The following is an 18,476-nucleotide window of genomic DNA, read 5'->3' as shown; positions in this document are numbered from 1 at the left end:
GCACATAGCCTGGAACAACATATACCATATGCACCTCTTAGGTCTAGGGTCACCATTGATACATAACCCTCTTGAAGATCTGGGAAGGCAAAGCACAAGTGCTTGCTTCTTTGTAACCAGCACACACCTTGATGATGGTGCCTACCACTGGCCCAGAGCACCTTCCTTATAGCTCTGGCTCCTCAGACCAGGACAGCTGTACAAGCAGGGACAGCTCCTGTGACTGGTGGAGCCCCCAAGGTCTAGCACAGAGCTTAAAGTGAGGAGGACATTCTTTGCGTGACTGCTGAGCAAGTAAATGCATCCGACCAAATGGTCAGAAGTCCTCAAAGAAATTAAATTAAGATGACTTTATCCTTCCACAGAGTCTCAAAAGAGTCTGACAATAGTTGAATCTATCTGTCAATAGAGTGAATGAGTATGTTTATATTTCTTACATCAACAAGTGGGTGGATACACAAAATATGGTCCATGCATCCAATGAAATGGTAGCGGTCTTACAAAGGAGAAAACTTCTGAAACGCTCCTCAACATGGATAAACCTTGAGGATGAAACAAGCCAATTAGAAAAAAGACAAACACTGTATGAGTTCACTTGTGTGAGGTCCTAGAGCAGTCATCTCTTAGAGAAAGTAGGACAGTGCTTACCAAGGCAAGCAGAAGGCAGAAAAGGGGAATTGCTGTTTAATTGTTTCAAAGTCTTAATTGGGGAAGATAGAAAAGACCTAGCACTGGAGGATGGTGATGGTTATATGGCAGTGTGAGTGTATTGACTCTCTAGTGACATCCAGGAGGAACAGGCAAGGCCTCAGACCCCACATTTTTAGCTCTGGATTTAGATGAGAAGCTGAAAGAGCTTTAATTTCAAGTGTGAACACCTTCACCTGTGAGTTATCCTAAAAATGCAGTCAGGTGTCCCCAGGAATACAATGCACCCAGCTGAAATATGAGGGACCAAGGGGAAATCCCCAGACAAGGATGCACTGACTTTTCAATTTGGTTTGAAATTGGCAAATTTCTTGGCATGCTTCAGATTGGAAGTCACCCTCCATAGGCAATGTCAAGGACCCCAAGTGTTTCCATTCTTGTCTCATCTCAGTGTCCAGAAACAGGACAATTCTCATTCATGACTCGGCCATGATCTGCCATCAGGTGGCAGGAAATTTGGGTCTTGGGAATGAGGCCTTAAAATATATTTATTTGCTCAAGTATATTCTCAGGACAAGGTAGCCAAGAATGCCCTAAGCTGGAAAAAAATCACTGATTTCTTCATCTGAGCCTAGGAATTCTACTTCTGGAAGGAAGAGGCTTCTGCTATCTGGATCAGCACACTGGTGCATGTGTTTTCAGCAGGACCCTGGCAGGGATTATCTGCTCCCTAACTAGGTGTTGAGTGAATGGATGTTCACATCTACTTCTCCAGTGTGTTTCACAAATACACCACTAATGCAGAATGTGCACACTTCTTGCACAATGTGATTCACACCTAGAAGGGATCCTCTGAAATCATCTTTTCTAATATTCTACAAACCTTATTTCTTTCAGGCAGAAATCTAACCTAACTGTAATGCTCAATTATCATGCATCAGTTACCAAAATACCTGCCACTTCCTGGATCTAATTTTGTTTCAGTTCTATAAGGAGACCACTCAATCGAAGAGGGAAGTATTTTTATCCCCATGCTAATTTAGTAAATCATTTTTCCCCGGAAGAGTGAGGCTTTGCTGGGTGAGAGCCAGATGTACAGTGGAAAACAAGCCACTAAGGAAGGAGTGAAACCGACTGGGCTCCCTGCAGTGAATGACAGACCGGTGGTGCCTGGTGACATTCACCAAAGGGGGTTGGGGGCTTACGTGAAAAAATCAGTAGATCAGTAGATCAAGAAGTCAAAAGAACTGAGTGAGTCCCTTATCTGTTCCCCAATGATGGGGCACATATAAAATGCGGCCTTAAATAAGTTTAGTTACCTCGCTTCTCACTGGTCCCTAGATCAGAGATCTCATTTCCTAGAAACCCCTTCTCCTACCATTCACACTTTCCAAAGACTGTGTTACCTGCAAATCCATGCTAATGATTACATTTTGGTAATAAGGAAAGCAGCCTAGCAGACTAGTTTAGGAGCATGCACTCAGGAACCAAACTGTTTGGGTTCAAATCCCTGCTCTGCTAGTTGTGTGATATTAGGCAAGTTATTGGAAAGCTTTTTTGGCATTTTCCTCCTCTGTAAAATGTGCATAAAATAATACCTACCTCACAGCATCAATGAAATGAAAGTAAAAGAAGTTGATTCATTAATTCATATAGAATGATATTGTCTGACATATACTAAGTGTTATAGTCTATCTCTAAATACACTATATTGTAACTGTAAATGTATAGATTTCATATATCCTATTTCCTGTCATTTATGACATTTGTGAAAGGTTTACAGTACAGTCCTCATGATTATAAATTCATTCTATCCCAACAAGGAAAAGTATCAAAGACATCAATAAGAGCACAATATATAAGATAAGCAAACTTCTAAAACAATCTGATAAACACAGACACTTCCATGTACTGCTTGCACCTAGAGAAAACTGCTTCCTTTGGTGCCAGTGTTGACTTGACAATGCTTAACTTAGAAGACAATTGTCGTCAGTGCATGTTGAGAAGTTTTCAAGGTGAGAAATGTCTTCTTCCCCCATACCTCCATGTCATGAACACCACCAACACAAGAACTCTGATTATTGCACAGTGATCTCTCAAACCAACCTGACCTTAACATGGCATCATTACTTGGGTAAAATCCAAGGACTTTGTAACAATCTTTTATTCTTCTATTTATGTGTCTGGGGTCCCGTTGAGCCATCTTGCAATTGATTGCAAGTTGTGACAATAATTGGTTTGCTTTTTGTAATTGCCAAGTTTCATATTTATTTTACTTCTTGTATAAGGACTAAGTATTCCAAGATTTCTCTCATTTTCTGTACTTGTCTGGCCAGCTTTCCATATATCTTTGAGATATTTCTGTCAAGAGCAAGGCAGATATCAATAAATACTCTCATTTCATTAAATTTCTCACCCGGCAAGAGCATCCCTAATTTGATTTAATTTTACAACACTGTAAACTATCTCTTTTACTGGGTAATAATCAAATACTTATGCATTCAAAATTAGGATGCAGAATGCTAATGTAGAATTCTAGTTCTCTGAGTTCAACTGAAAATCACCTGGTGGTCTACAATGTTTGATTTCAGTCTTCCAATTACCCGGGCTGAGCACCTAGGCATCTTCATCTCTGCCCAGCCCCAGCCCTATGTCCTCTTTCAAAGTTATGAGTGTCCTTTTGCACTCTGTCTTCTCCATCTGTGTTCTCTTTCCTTGGATGCCACAACCTCTTGCCAGGATGTCTGCTGCACGTCCTCATTGGCATAGGACTTTCCAATCTTTACCCACTTATCAGTCTCACTGATGACTGAGGAGCCTCTGGAGGAATGACTGTGAAGGTTTTCCTGTCCCTCAAAATCCCTATAGGATGCTTTTGGAAAGAAGTCTCCAAACCTTTATCTATAGACTCAACAAGAGGACTTTTTTTTTACCAGGAAAGTGTCAGTCATAGCGTGAGTGTTGCCATTGACAGTCCTGTGCCTAAGTCTTGGTTCTGCCATTTCTTGGCTAGGTGGTCCTGGATATTCCTGACTTTTTATAACTATTCTATTTTATTTATGGAACTGGATCATTTATAATGCTTTTCCCAAAGGGCTATTGTGAGGAATAAAAAAAACACAAATAACTCAATAGGTGCTGCCCTATCCTGGGCTTGGTCTCCCCATCCAGCCTCTATCCTGCCTGAGCCATCTCATCCCTGTGCCAGTGTGTCCTGCACTCAACATCCAGTGACACTTCCTGCACTTTCCTTCTTCCTTGACTCTACTCATGTCACGTGAGCCATCTCAAATTCCTTTCCCAGTTTTGCATGCCCAGGCTCTATATTCCTTCCTGACTCAATTTGCCCATCATTTCTTCCTTGAGTTTCTCCAGCCCTTCCCTATAGAACTCAGGTCTCCCCTTTGTGCTCCCATAATGCTCAGTTCATATTTCCATGGTCACATTCGTCCCATTCTACACTGCACTGTCAGTGTTTGCAAGCAGTGGTCCATCTACCATCTTCACTAGACTGTGCATTTGTGAAGAGTCGACACCCACACCTTCACCAAATGTTACTCCCTAAAATGCCCAGGATAGGACTTAGAACATAGGATACGCTTGTATTACATTAATTGAATGTAGAATTCATACTTTGTTATTTTCCTCAAGACTTTATAGGGTGTATTAATTATAAGGTAGCAGAGATCGCTGTCCTTCCTCCTTCCCTGAAACACAAACTTCCAGCAACTGAAACGCAGCTCTGCATCTGACAGGAGATTGTGGGTCTGACACACAACACCAGTGGGCCACTTGAGTTTCATTTCACTTGTTGTGTCAGAAAATCAATCAGTGACTTCAGCAAAATCTTAAAGCTTTCTTCCATCTCTAGAGCCACTGTAAATAATTCATGTCTCTTTCCCCAATCCCCTCCCCACACATACACACACATAGACAGAATCCTCTTCTATTCTTAACCTAAATAACTTTCAGAATATGCATTATTGACTCTGCCTTGGATTTCTTATTGTCATAATTTTAAAGAGTAAAGAGGACAATCTATTTGGGGAGGTAAAATCTTTTCACATCCAAAGATTATGGTGGCACATGCATACAAATGCAACACCCTGCGAAACTGAGGCAGGATGATTAAATTCGAGCAGAGCCTGGGAAATTTAGCAAGACTCTGTCTTGCTAACAGACAAGACCCTGTCTCAGAAAATAAAAAGAGCTCAGGGTATAGCTCACAATGAAGACCTGGGGCTCAATCTCCAATACTCCCCCAAAAGTGAAAATGTTAATATTAAACACTTCAGACCCCCCAAAATAATTTTCATACTTTTATGTTAATTTATGTTTTCTGTCTCGACAAAATAACATTGACCTAGCAAAATGGGATTTGTTAGTGTTAATGTTTAGAGGTGATTCTGGAATGAGTCACCAAACATTATTGATCTCTTGCACTTACTTCTCTAGTCTGACAACACCTTCCACTTTGACAAGAAACAACAAACATAGTGACAGACCACATCAAAAGTCATATGACTATCAACAGGAACATTTTGCATATATTTGCATTATATTTGCAAATAATGCTTCTTCCCATGACTGTAAAATGCGTTCCTCCCTTGAGGTTCACCACAACAGCCATTTTATGCAATCACAACAAATATTAAGAGCATAAGTCTTTAAACTCCCATAGGTTTGAGGGTTCTTGGGTTCAGGCTAAGCAAGGAGAAAGAAATCATCACTCAGTTATCAAAGGACCATCAAGTACTTGCCTTAGCAGAAGCAGGTCAGTGATGAGCTCAACTTTACCTGTGAAGTGCTTCCTGTACTTTCTCTCTTAAAGGGTGCAGCCTGTCTCTTCTGGTAAACATTAATCATTCCATAAGTCTCAGTAAGCATTTAAGATGTTCTCAAAACATTAAAAACTAAAATAACACAATATGGAAATGTTGGAGAGTTTTAAAGCACTTTTTCCTACATCTTTATTCCTGTACTTTACAATAGAAAATAGTTCAAGTCCTATTAGCGGAGCAACTGCAAGGGTAAGCACAGTCTTAGGGTGGTCTCACCCGAAATCTCAGTTAATCATCATGATGCTGCTGTAAAGGAGGAATCATTATTCTCAATCTGTAATTCAGGAAACAGAGTAAATGACCAGCCCAGAATAAGAAACACACCAGGAAGCAAAGCCTCAGCTCTATGTATGTCAAGTTCAAGTGGTTTGTTCTGTTGTCACTATTTTTCCCGGCTTTACACTCAGATGGCTCTGTGGGTGCAAAAGTTTGAAGGGCATCAGAGTGGCAGCCCTCTTGAGTTCCCAATCAATTAGAATACACACAGAAAGAAGCAGGACAAGTGCAAGTTGCAATGCGAGTTTTATGACAGTATGATGCAAGGCTGCCCAGGGATTTCAGAGCACAGCAGCATGGATTCCTCAGGTTGAACTTGCTGACCCGTCTCAGGCATGGCTGAGCCAGTGTTGGGCCTGCAAAACAGACCACACAAAGACACAGACTAGGAGGTGCAGACACCAACCCCAGGAAGAGGAATAGGGGACGGGACTGGGTTCTCTGAGTTGCTACTTCCTTCCTTCAGTGAGGAGAAAAGAAGCCAAAGCGATGTCCCTAGAGTCCACCCAAACCATGGAACAGAAGCATCAAGAATGGGGAAGAAATGTTACTCCTCCGAAATTTTTCTGTACAGAGTTTTCCATCATGGGCTTAGCAGATCTTTTAATATACATGAAGGGCATATCGCCACCTTCATCATAGGTCTATCGCCACCCTCATCACAGAAGTCTGTCACCACCCTTATCACAGAAGTTTGTCACATGAGTCCCTGCGCAGGCCAACATGTCAGGAAGTCCTTCTTTCCAGCATTCCACTGCTTCACTAGGAGACCTAGGGCAAGCCACTTAACCAATGTGTGTCATAATGTCCCCATTAATAACGTCTGCATTGTTGACGGGAATCATCCCTGCATGTAAGATCTCCATCAGCAGGCATCAGTGAATGGATCCTGCAAACTCAGCTACCGCAAAAAGGGGCAACTCCTGTCAGGACAGACAAGCTTCTTCCAAGTGCCCTCAGCTAACCGCATTTTGACGGAGTTCCTCCTGTTCCCTCCACACAGCCCGGGTGACTTTTACTCCGGAGCATGCGGCTCACTGAAGAACAGTAGATTATTTCATGCCTCTCAGGCGCTCGAAGCCTGAGCAACTACACATACTTGATCCTATATTTTACCCCACTGACAGCCCAGGAGAGGACATATGGTTTAGATTTTTAGACAACACTCATGTAAAAAGCCTTTCCTTTTATAGAGGCATATTTTTAGATTCCCCCAGGCTAAACTCTGGACTGAATTTAATCCATACAGCCCTCCAGTCCAATCAAGAGCTGAAGCACAACTTTGTGTCAGAGTAATACATTGTTAACTGATATGTCAGAAAATCAATTAATTACTTTTAAGAAGCAGTTAAGAGTATCCCTACAATGCTGCTGTGTGAATTATTAAAGAATACAATGTAAAGAGTCCCTGTGCCCAGCCCAGACTAAAACCCTATGTCATGGGATGCTACAAAATGCCCATTTGGTCCTGAATCTTAATTGAAAATAATTGAAAAAAGAAAAACGTAAGGAGGAAGTGGTAAGGCCTAAGAAGCACCGTGCCTGGTGGAAAGAGGAGTCTGCCAGTGCCGTAAAATGCTGTCCCCAAAGAGGATACTCCCAAGCCCTGCAGGTGAGCCCTGCTCATCTCAGCACAAGGTCCTACAGCATCCTTTTCCTGCTGCAAGAGATGAATGTGCGTCCCTCCTCCCGTCAGGTGTAGGCCCTGGGTGTCTGCACTGATCCAGACCACTGCGCTCAGACCCAATCAGTATTCATCCCTAGGCATCCCGTACTGTAATTCTGAAAACAATTCTGATATTGCCCTGGAGTTTCAGACTGGCATCGGATATAGGTTCCCTGAAAGCTGTGAGGTCTCTTCCTATCCAATTTGGCCTGTACCCGCAAAGACGAGGAAAACAGTGGAAGCAGTATTGCGAACATGTAAAAGGAATGGGACAGGCTGGGACAACGGAGTATACAGAGGAGGTTTGTTGGTTCTGATTTGGCAGGAAATATTTACCATCTGAGAGAAAAACCATAATTTGTATAACTAGAGCATCCACAGCAGTATATTGGGAAGAGGCTCCTTTACTGATGGCCAGGTAGGGTTACCACAAGCCTGAAGCAGAGGTGGGGAGGGGCTTCGTTAAGTTATTGACAGGATCAGCCTCTGAAGCCCTTAAGATACCAAGCGTATCACAAAAGAGAGAAGAAGAGCAGAGAAGCTGGCCTGGGACCCTGGGGTCACACTGACAAAGGAGCAAATAGCAAACCCTGAAGAAAATATTCCCCTACGCACAGCACCTGGAAGTAGTTACTCCTTTGGTCTGAGATCTGAACTCCCTCATGGTATCAACAGGTTGGCGGAGGTGGCAGTTCCGGCTTATCGCCCTTCATTCACTCATGCTTTCACTTATTCACTCACTCACTCATTCATTCATTCATTCATGAAAAGTGTTCACTGACTGTCCACCTAGTTCCGAGCACTTTTCTTAACGCCAGGTTCCTTCCAGCAGTGAACATGACAAATTTCCTCACTCCATCCTCTCCATCTGTCCCTTCGAGGATGGAGACAGGCAACAAATAAGTAAACTAAATCAGACAAAGCACTGGTGAAAATAAACCAGCAGGTAGGATTCGATACCAGGGATGGTGAGGGAATAAGAGGAGGGGTCGTTTTAGCAGATGCAGTACTGTAGTAGATGGCATGAGAAAAACTGAGCCTGGATCCATGACCAAGAGCCCACTGCAGTATGGAGAGAAGCCACTAGGAGCCAGTGAGCAGGCTGGAAGGGCAGTTCCTTCCTGGTCCCCATCACAGACTCCAATACCAAACAGCCTGCGAGCTGCTCCTCTATCCAAGTATGGGTTCAAAATGATTGTCAGATAAGTTACTCTGATGGCCTCCCTTCTCCCTGTGCCTCTTGTACATAAGACCCCCCACCCCCTCGCTGCCAAGGTGGGGAAACAGAGAGAGCAGGGAAGAGCCAGAAGAAAGACACGCCCTTCAAAGGCACATCTCCAGCAACCTACTTCTTCCAGCTAGTCTCCATCTCTGTATATCCCATATAGCCGTGAACTCGTCCGTGGATTAATCCACTGACGGGGGTGGTGCCCCCATGAGCCAGTCACCTCGCTAGGTCCCACCTCGGAACATTGCTGTACTGGGGATCAAATGCTACGCATGTGAGTCACTGGGGGTCATTGTACACTTACATCACGGCACTCTTCATCCTCTGGGTCCTGTGCCACTGTGAGGAACAGCAGCTTTGTAAGCCTAAACCTAGAAGCAACCCCTTCCTACAATGCGAGCTTTCCTTCTGCCCCCAGGAAACCCTAGCAAAGGCTTTCTGTGGCCTCCGTGAGGGTCTTGTCCTGAAAAGCCATACAATATTGAAATAAAATGCCAGCGTGAGCACTAGGAAGTCAAACACCCTGTGACTTGGGCACAAGCCCAACCTGGGCACTGTGCTGGCCAGGGATGAGGACTGAGGACAGCACCCACTCGGAAGCCAGCGCCCAGTGTCCCCTGTGGACACACTCCAAGCTGCTGCTGAGTTCCAGTGGGGAGGGCTGCGCTGCACCTCCCGCCCTTGGTCCAGGGCTAGTGATGGGCAGCATGATGCATTTCGCTTTCATTACGCACTTCTTGACTCTACAAATACAGTTCATTTGTTCTGAGTTCCCAGAAGCCCAAATAAATTCTCTGCCAGAAAAAAAAAAAAAAAATCTGAAAATTATCTCCATCACTGAAGAGTCAATCTGGAAGTGACCAAAAGTAGAAAAATAGGACCTGAAGGGTTCTGAGTACTCCAATCAGGCCAGGGGGCACAGGTAGGCCAAAAGACGTGATAGCCCTGTGTTCTCTTGTCAGACGTCAGGGAGCCCTGCGACGAGGACCCACAAAAGGAGACTCTGGCTTCCTGGGACAGCAGGCCAGGGACCAGGGAGAAGTCTAGGAGCCAGCAGGGAAGGGAGAGGGGAATGGGGATTTAGCACAGTGGCACAGCGCCTGCCTGGCAAGCGCGAGGTCGTGAGTTCGATTCCCTGTACTGGAAAAAAAAAAAAAAAGAGAGAAAGGAAAGGGGAATGGGGAATCAGAGTCGGAGCTGGCTTGGGGGAAATGAATTTCGGAGCACTTTGTGCAGATTTGTGACTTGGTTCACACTGGAGCCATCCATTTGGGGGCTACGCTTGCCGGAGGATGTCCCTCACTCCACTGAGGGTGTGGGCAGCCTGTCCACACCCAGGAAGGTAACAGTGAGGAAAGAAAAGCTGGACAAAGAGGAGGACAAGGAGGAGAAGTAGAAAGAGGAAAAGAGGAGGAGGAGGAGGGACATGAGATGAACAGAAGGAATTTGCTTAAAGGGTCCAGGACCCTAAAGATCAAATTTTAATCTTACTGAGATGTGTCAGCTCCTCTGTACATGGCAACAATGAAGCAAACTCATCCCCTTTTGTGAGAATGACCCTGCTAGAGCCAGACACACAGGGGACCTGCCAAGGGGACTCAGTGACAGAGGTCAGCACCCTCCATGGCGCCCTCTGGAAATGTGCAGGACTGCAAAGAGAGAATTTTCTCCTTCCTTCCCTTCCCTTCCCTTCCCTTCCCTTCCCTTCCCTTCCCTTCCCTTCCCTTCCCTTCCCTTCCCTTCCCTTCCCTTCCCTTCCCTTCCCTTCTGTTTCCTCTTCCCATTCTCTGCCTCCTCCTCCTCTTCCTTTCCTTTCCTTTTTTCTTTGCATTTCTCTTTTCTCTAACAAAGTCTGTGTAGTTCCTCTAATGCAGCAATATTCTGTGTTTGTGATAGATGTGACCCCTATGTCCAGAGAAGGAAAAAGCGTCACCCTCTTAATCTGTCTCTGTCTTTCCTCCTTTTCAGTCTGATTTCTTTTTACAGTTTCAGAGTGGGGTTTTGCATAAGACATGTGGAGTGAAGGCCGGGAAAGGGGGAAGGAGGGAGGGAGGGAGGAAGTAAGGGGAGGAGAGAGAAAAAGGGAGCGAGAGAGAAGAGTTATAAACTCATCTACTGTACTCCGAATGGATTCTGTCTTCTACATTAAGATATAAATAATATGAATAAGCACTAATTCTCAGGCAGGGACTGACCCTCGTTTTCAGGGATCACCAGGCCAAATGAGAGCAACGCAAGAGTCTCAAGCAGCCCTTGTTGTCTGACCACAAACCCTGAGGGATGAAAGCAGAATCTGCCTGGTGCGCTATATGTACAGGGAATCTCAAAGATCAGACCTTGAACTCAGTCCCACTTACTTACTGGACTGCAGTGCAGTGTAAGCAGCCCTTAGCATTTTTGCTCTGCCCGAGAATTCAGCCTAATTCATGCACACACACACACACAAAAAGGCGTAAGATGTTTGTGTTGGGTAATCTATTGAATTATGCACTAAAGATAAAGACCAAGACTGTACATCTTACCTCTCACCAGCCATGCACACACAAGCATACACACACCAGACCCAGGAAGACCTATTAAAACAGAAAGGCCCATGGTTCTGTTCCTCTTTCTTTAGAATTAGAAGATAAGTCTTTTACATATCTGGAGTCATTGGTCCCATTTGAAATATATGCCAAAGAAGTTCAAAGGCTGACTTGACAAAGGGTGCTTGGAGAGGAATGATAAAATGTGTCTGATAAAATAAACACAAAAACCTTTAGCAATAAAGACCTACAAATTGGGAAAGCAGGACACGGGCAGGGGGTGTGAAACTGTGTTATCTACAGCTTCAGCACTAAAAGATAGTGGCCAGGGCAGAAGGCTTTATCTGGCCTTCACAAGAAGAGAGATTGCACCTCCGCTGCGCCTCTCTCTGAGAAGCCCAGGAAACACCTTGCACAGGAGTTGATGCAATATTCGCCATCCCGGCCCTCAGTGACAGTTAAAATAGCGTTACAACATAAAATTGAGCAACGACCTTGCTATATCTTCCAAGCCTATGTTCTACACCACTTTTTCCCCTGGAGAGACAAATGGCACATCGGAGGTGACACTTCTGGTTCTCTCCTTACTTTCAGTTTAGATCATTAAAGGGAGGAAAGAAACATTCTTCCTTCTTCCTTTCCAATACCATTTAAAAAGAAACATCTACTTGACATTTCAGGCAGGGAGTAGTAGTATTTACTCTTTGTAGCTTATTGCATTATGTGCAAAGTGTTTCAAAGAATTCTTGCTAGCTCTTCTTGGAGATGCAGTGCATGGTCCCTCTGATTTTTTCCTTGGGACTGGAGTTTAATTGATGTAATTGCAATCAGAAAACTACTTTGAAAGGGGACTCCACCTAGCTTTTGGAGAGTTGTAAATGTCCTATAAACAAAATTTCACAAGATGCTCCTTTGTTTTGCAAGAAGTTGCAAACTGGCTAATGGGGGAGCAGCAGGTTACATAAGTGATACACTGATCTGCATACAAGTCAAGGGGTTCGAGATCAACTAGGATTTTGGGAATTTGGCAAGGCCAACTCCTTCGGAGCCTACTTTTCCCTTTATAAAATGAACAGATTTTACAGTGTTTGCTATGATTTTATGTCTGAAGCAAAATGATTTGGGTCTAGCCTTCAAAACAGTTTCACTCTATTTCATAATAACCCTTTACCTTAGCTGACCATCTTTAGCGTCTCAAAGTGCAATAGCGGTTCTGATTCAGTGGGTCTTCTTGGTAATGTTCTGATAATGCCGTGCTTTTGGACCTGCCAAAGGAGAAAACGGAAGCACAGAAAGGTTAGGAGACCTACAGAGAGCCACCGTTACATACTGACCTATGTAACTCCTGGGGCAAGGTGATTACTAAGAAAAACAGTTACTATAGGCCAGAGGCTTACAAACACTTATGAATAGCAAACCACACTCCAAAGTAAGTACTCAGATTCGGGGAATGGCTGTATCCACTAGAAGGAAATACTCAGGAAACAGTGTTCGCTCTTACTATGTGCAAAGTACTCTATTTTCCAGTTATTTGGTTCTATGTCTTCTTCCGTGTCTTTTCTTCTCTTCTTATTAATTAGCCAATGAATGAGTCACAGCCTATGCCTTTGAAGTGACTTGTTAGAAACTTCAAATGGCAGCACCATTCTGGTTTTTTTTCTGAATAGAAAATCAGGATCTACTTCATCCCCTTCAGAGCCCCTGACCAGAGTGGGGTCCTCCTGCTATTGTTCCCTCACCCTGTCTATGGCCTCCAGGCTGCACACCAGAAAGTGCTGTCCTTGGGGTCGAGTTTTTTCCTGAAGGGTCACATGACCGTCCTGGCGGGCTTTGAATACACCATCAAGTCCTAATAAATAATGAATACTAATGACAGTATTGAGACACCTATTTGCATTGTCCTCCTGCTAAAGTCAGAGGAAGAATTGGGGCTGCTCCCTAAAAATGGCTTATGGTTCTCTAAATAAAGGGCTTTAATGCATTTTATATTTAAACCATAAGACCATGGGCTCCAACCCAAACTGAGATGGACTGTGCTCCTTAAGTACTATTCTGGAAAAGTCATTGAAATATTTATCCATCTCTCTGCGTTCTGTGTTTCTAAAGCTACTAGTTTCCTTGTGCCGCATGTCCGGAGCAGACCTGTTTGCAAATCCCCTTTGTTGGGGAGGAAGGGGTGGCTGCCTGCCAGAAATCAAACCAGTCATTCATTGTTTATGAAATTTCTTACATAAGAAATGTGAAGAACATTTTTCTTGATGCACACAATTCATAGATTGTCTGCCCTGTACAGGAGGGTCAAAGGATTACTTTTACCATTCTGTCTTTATGTCACTTGACCCAGTTGTTTAAACTCTGTAAGCCTAAGGTGATAAAAGCTCCTCACTTAATAGCATTAACAGTAGGATTAAATGAGATAATGCAAAAAAAAAAGCCTTTGGCGCAGACTTGGAGCTCTCTGCAGCTCAGAAAATGCCAGAGATTACTATCATTTGTCCATCAAAATTTGCTCAGTCATGAAAACCTTATCAGCCTAAATAAAACCTTCACTCTTGAGAGTCCCCAGTTGTCCTCGTTTTCAAAAACTAAGGCCCTTTTTTGGGTCCCAGTCTCTTGTCTTCACAAACCCTAGAACTATTAAAACCCCACATAACTCAAATGCAGTGCATCTGTGGTCTGCTGTTCTATATCTATTCCTTGTATGATACATTAGTTCCTTGCCCTACTACTGCAAGAGTACATATACTTACACAATTAGTTTTCTTCTTTAAAAAATAGGAAAGAACTATAGTCACTTGTAAAGACCCAAGCTTCTCCCAGAGGGGAATTTACACTGAATCGCCTTCCCTTTTGTCCATAACAGAATTAACAGACCTCCAACGAGAAGAATGCCTTGTTTCTGGGGTTGTTGTGGGGAGTTATTTAAAGTATATGTACTTTGAACTTCAACATTGTAAAATCTGAAAGATCAATAGAGAGGATGTTTTGCTATAGAAGTCTTTATTTTTAGGTTCTGAGTGGAAAAAAAACCTACTTGCTAAACTTCAGGTGTGACCTAGCATTTTATAAACATCTATCCACACTATTTCTTAAAGATCCAGATATTTTAAGCTTGGTAAAAACCACGAAAAATTTTCCACTTTTTGCTATTTCCATCCTCTATAATATGGGGAGTCAACCTGCTCTTTTAACATCAGTTTAACTTTCTAGCATGTACCCAAACTTCCTAATTTGACCCATAAGTATTCTAGAACCCTTAAATATAAGGATGACCAGTAACATAGTAATATTCTGTTGAAAGAGGCTTTTATTTTGCTACCATACCTCAAGTCAGATTCATGTCTTCACCAAGGGAGTATTTTGTGGGGAAGAGCATGATTAACAGATAGCTTTATCATGATCAGGAAGGAATCATATACAAAACTAAAGGCAAATCTCCCATGTAAATTTATTTCCTTCCTATTCCTAGTTTTTAAAAAATCTTAACCTGAACTTTTAATTCATCTCCACTCTAATAGGCCAGGCTGTGGAGAAGAGGGAATCATTTCAGTAAGGAAATGAAAATTGCTAGCCCCTCTATGCCTCAGGCAAAAAAGAAAAGAAATGAATTCTCTTGTGAGCTTGGTTAGTAAGGGAGGGAAATCTACATCATGCCCTTCAATTTGTGTCATGGTTCGATTTGCCGCTGTTAACTAGTGCCCTCTGGGGCAGAGCGTGCGTGAGGAGAGGGGATCTGCTCAGGTCTCTGGTGGTGAGTTCGCCATTAACTTTCTGGATCCCACTTGTCCGTGGTTCTAGGAAGTGAGGAGCCAATTGGATTCGAAAGCTCAACTCCAGTGTGCTGAGCGTCTCCAGGCTAAAACTGGACCCCTCACTGATGTACTTGATAAAATTTTCTTCTGTCTTCCTTAGAAGCCCGCTTCATTATTTGGCGACCTCTTCAAGAATGAGCTTGGCTAAACAGGATATTTCCTATTTAAGAGACGATGTAAATTCTGTGTTAAGCAAAAAGACTTGGTCTAGAATATTTTCTCTTAAAAGATGAAATGCTCTTTCAATTAAGAACAACCACAGAGTTACTGAAAATTGAATAGTTGTTTAAAATTCTTAAAATATACATTTATAAGAATATTTGCTATGTACACATCACTCAAAAGCTAGAATGCTATATTGTCTGTCATGTGTGGTTGTGCAGCCTATAATCCCAGCCCTCTGAGAGGCTGAGGCAAGAGGATCGCAAGTTCAAGTCCTGCACAGGAAATTTAGGGATTTAGCAAGACCCTTTCTCAAGATTTAAAAAAAATAATTGAAGAAAAAAAAGGAAAGCTAGGGTGTAGGTCTGTGTGACAGCCACAGGTTGAATCCTCAGCATCAGTATGACAAAAAAAGAAAAAGAGTGCTATAATTGTTCTTATATTGAGCAATAATACCTTTGACACTCTCCTGAACATGGACATCTCCGTTCCCACTTTAACTGTGAAGGTAACTGGAAAACAACTACAAAAACAGGAGCATGGTGTGATCGCAAACTATCAGCGTACTCTTTGACTGGTGGCTCAGCTAGAAATGAACCAGAATACATTTTGGGGTGCATTTGTGGTCATGTGTGGGAAAACATCTTTTCCTTTGCTGTTGCTATTTTTAAAACCCTACCTACTCTGCAAAACTGTGTGACAAAATTGTTCGAGTGTTACTTTTGTGTTTCATCATTTTGAATAATTTTGGGATGACTTCTGCGACCCACTTTCATTTTGCACCTAAGTGTTAAGTTGAACATTAGCTGCCAGGTGATATGTAGTCTCAGGAATTTTGGGTTAATTTCACTAACAATTCTTGTTACTTTTCAAAAAGAGGAGAACTCTACAGAATTAATACCACTTATTCATTGTAAAAGTATAGCAAAATTTGCGTCATGTTTTAGAAGACAGATTTTAGTGACAACATTTTTCTAAGCAAGTCTGAAACAATAACATAGAAAGTTTAAATCTGGTGAAACCATTGTTTGATTGAGAAATAGAGTATGATATTTTCTAAGATGTGTCCACAAAAATGTCTGATGTTCCATTTCAGTATGGTACATTATCCACAAAATGGGATTATTTCTTCAATATCAATTATATAACATTACTGATATAACCTGAAAATACGTTAACATTACAATAGTAGGTAGACCTTAGCACTTTTATAAAATTTGGAAAGGTAAATATATCACTAAAGAATAGAATTATTATTTCCATAGTTTCCAACTTTTTCAGCGATTTTTTTATTTCCTACTACAGCGTGAAATTTTGAAGCTTTCATGTGGTATGAAAATTCTGTGATCCCAGGAGAAAACAGTGTAGTAGTAATTGTAACCTATCACTTCATATATAAGCCCATTTCCTAAACTCAAAAATAGCAAGACTGTTATGAAAATATTTGCCTTTTTGTCTGAGCGCCTGTAGGAAATTCTAAAGTAGACATTTGCACTATATTTTTCAATTGATTAATATAACTATCTCCCTGTTTATGTCCATTTCTCACTCTTGATTCTTGAATTGTTTCCTATGTCTGAAACTGGTGATTAGGCACCAAAGATTTATCTCAAGCTTATGAATTCCTCCTCAAGGCCTTTTATATGTGTGGGAAATTTATCTGCTGTCTATATGTATATAGGTTTATAAATAGAAAAATACTTGCTTCGATACAGAAAGCCCTAATTTGAGGTACTATTAGTGATGATAATGATTAACTTTATAGCTGCTTATTCCAAAGGATATGTTGTACCTCTATATTAGTTTGTGATATGATTCACAGTGAAATCTTACTAATTAGATTGATGTAAGAAAAAAGAATTCATTAAAAAGTAGAATTATAGTATTTTATAATTATAATAAGAAAGTATTACAGGTCACACTAAGTAACTACATGTTTCACTCTATTCTCAATCCACGTGTACACCACACAACAGCAACAGTACCTTTCTGCTATTTCCTAGAACAAGCAAACTCTCAAAGTTATTTGCTGTTTATGTTTTAAACCATAGTTCTTTGGGCCTGCTTGAAATGGTAGATAAAGTTACATGAAAATAGAGGAACTCTCTGTAAAATGGTCAGGCTATAAAGATGTATTGTCTTGCGTTGGCTCTGCTAACCCCTAATCCTCCTCACTATGTCTAATAGTTTCAGAGCTGGTTAAGATGATGGAATTGTTTTTGGACATAAAAGTTCCATAAGGAAAAAAAATCATATCTTCCTATTTCTTAATTCCCTCAGTGAAAGAGAAAAGATGAATTATAAACACACAGAACTGGATGACATGGGGGAAACGAGGTCCAGGACTTCTGCATATTTACTCAGACATCCATTCATTTACTGTTTACATAACCTAGAAAAAAACTGTGTTTTGCTTTTTACTTATTGTGGTGGAAATGACTTTTAAATATGTTAATTAAAGCACCTGAAAGAGAGCAGACTCTAATAATATCAGCTATTTTATAGTCTATTTCTATCACCCCCAGCATCTTTGGTGATACAACATCCCTCAGTGAGGGAACCCAAAGCCATGGTAAAGTCCTTAAACCTCACCTCCCTGCTCCTCAAGTACAGCTAATTTCGAGGTCCTCCTGACACTTGGGTACTTTCCCACAATGCTTAGCTGGAGGACATCATTAGCTTTCCCACAATGCTTAGCTGGAGGACATCATTAGCTTTCCCACAGTGCTTAGCTGGAGGACATCATTAGCTTTCCCATAATACTTAGCTAGAGGACATCATTAGCTTTCCCACAATGCTTAGCTGGAGGTCTCTGTGTTCAACTTTTAGGATTAAAGTGCCTAAGGTGTTCAAACAGGTACAATTGCCCCAAATAGAGAATGTTTTGTAGAAAAAGAAAGGCAAGAGAGATGCCTCTTTGTAACATTTTCTCTGAATGCCGAAAACCAAAGCACTGTTTTATAGCTTGAGCTGTTAGCAGCCAATGAGTATAAAGCAGAGATGGACAATGTACGAGACAACTCTAGCTCATTCTGGCTGAGGATACACTAGTGATACTGACAGTGCTTAGCTGGCCTTTGCAATGGGTTGCTGCTGGGTATGATAGTTCCCTTTCTCCGAGTCAACCAAATGAGGCTTAATAAAAACCAAAAATCTCAACTTAGCTTCAGCACAGCTCAGAGAGAAAAAAGGAGTCAAGTCAGATGAACTTCTTTTTAAGAGTCTTCACAAGTAGCAGGTTAAAAGCAGAACAGCAGATCTGCTCTTTGGGGAGAACCGTGATGAGCGGTTGCTATAGAACTGTGACTGGTACCGGTA

At 42.0% G+C, this 18,476-nt stretch overlaps 1 protein-coding gene and 1 long non-coding RNA gene across 4 annotated transcripts in view; one reads left to right on the top strand and one right to left on the bottom strand.

Annotated features, from left to right (window-relative positions):
- Positions 1-18,476, top strand: part of Runx1 (runt-related transcription factor 1) — a 234,005-nt gene that overhangs the window by 116,152 nt on the left and 99,377 nt on the right. The gene's annotated exons all lie outside the window — the stretch shown is intronic.
- LOC106146650 overlaps positions 1-18,476 on the bottom strand; it is a 115,120-nt gene that overhangs the window by 78,089 nt on the left and 18,555 nt on the right. For both annotated transcript variants that reach the window (XR_001231186.1, XR_001231188.1), the window contains exon 2: positions 12,356-12,449. This is a non-coding gene — a long non-coding RNA (uncharacterized LOC106146650). The remainder of the gene's footprint in view (positions 1-12,355; positions 12,450-18,476) is intronic.

This window comes from Chinchilla lanigera, unplaced genomic scaffold (assembly GCF_000276665.1).
Source record: "Chinchilla lanigera isolate Chin_1 unplaced genomic scaffold, ChiLan1.0 scaffold00006, whole genome shotgun sequence".
NCBI classification, from domain to species: domain Eukaryota; kingdom Metazoa; phylum Chordata; class Mammalia; order Rodentia; family Chinchillidae; genus Chinchilla; species Chinchilla lanigera.
This window is presented reverse-complemented; position numbering and strand designations above follow the sequence as displayed.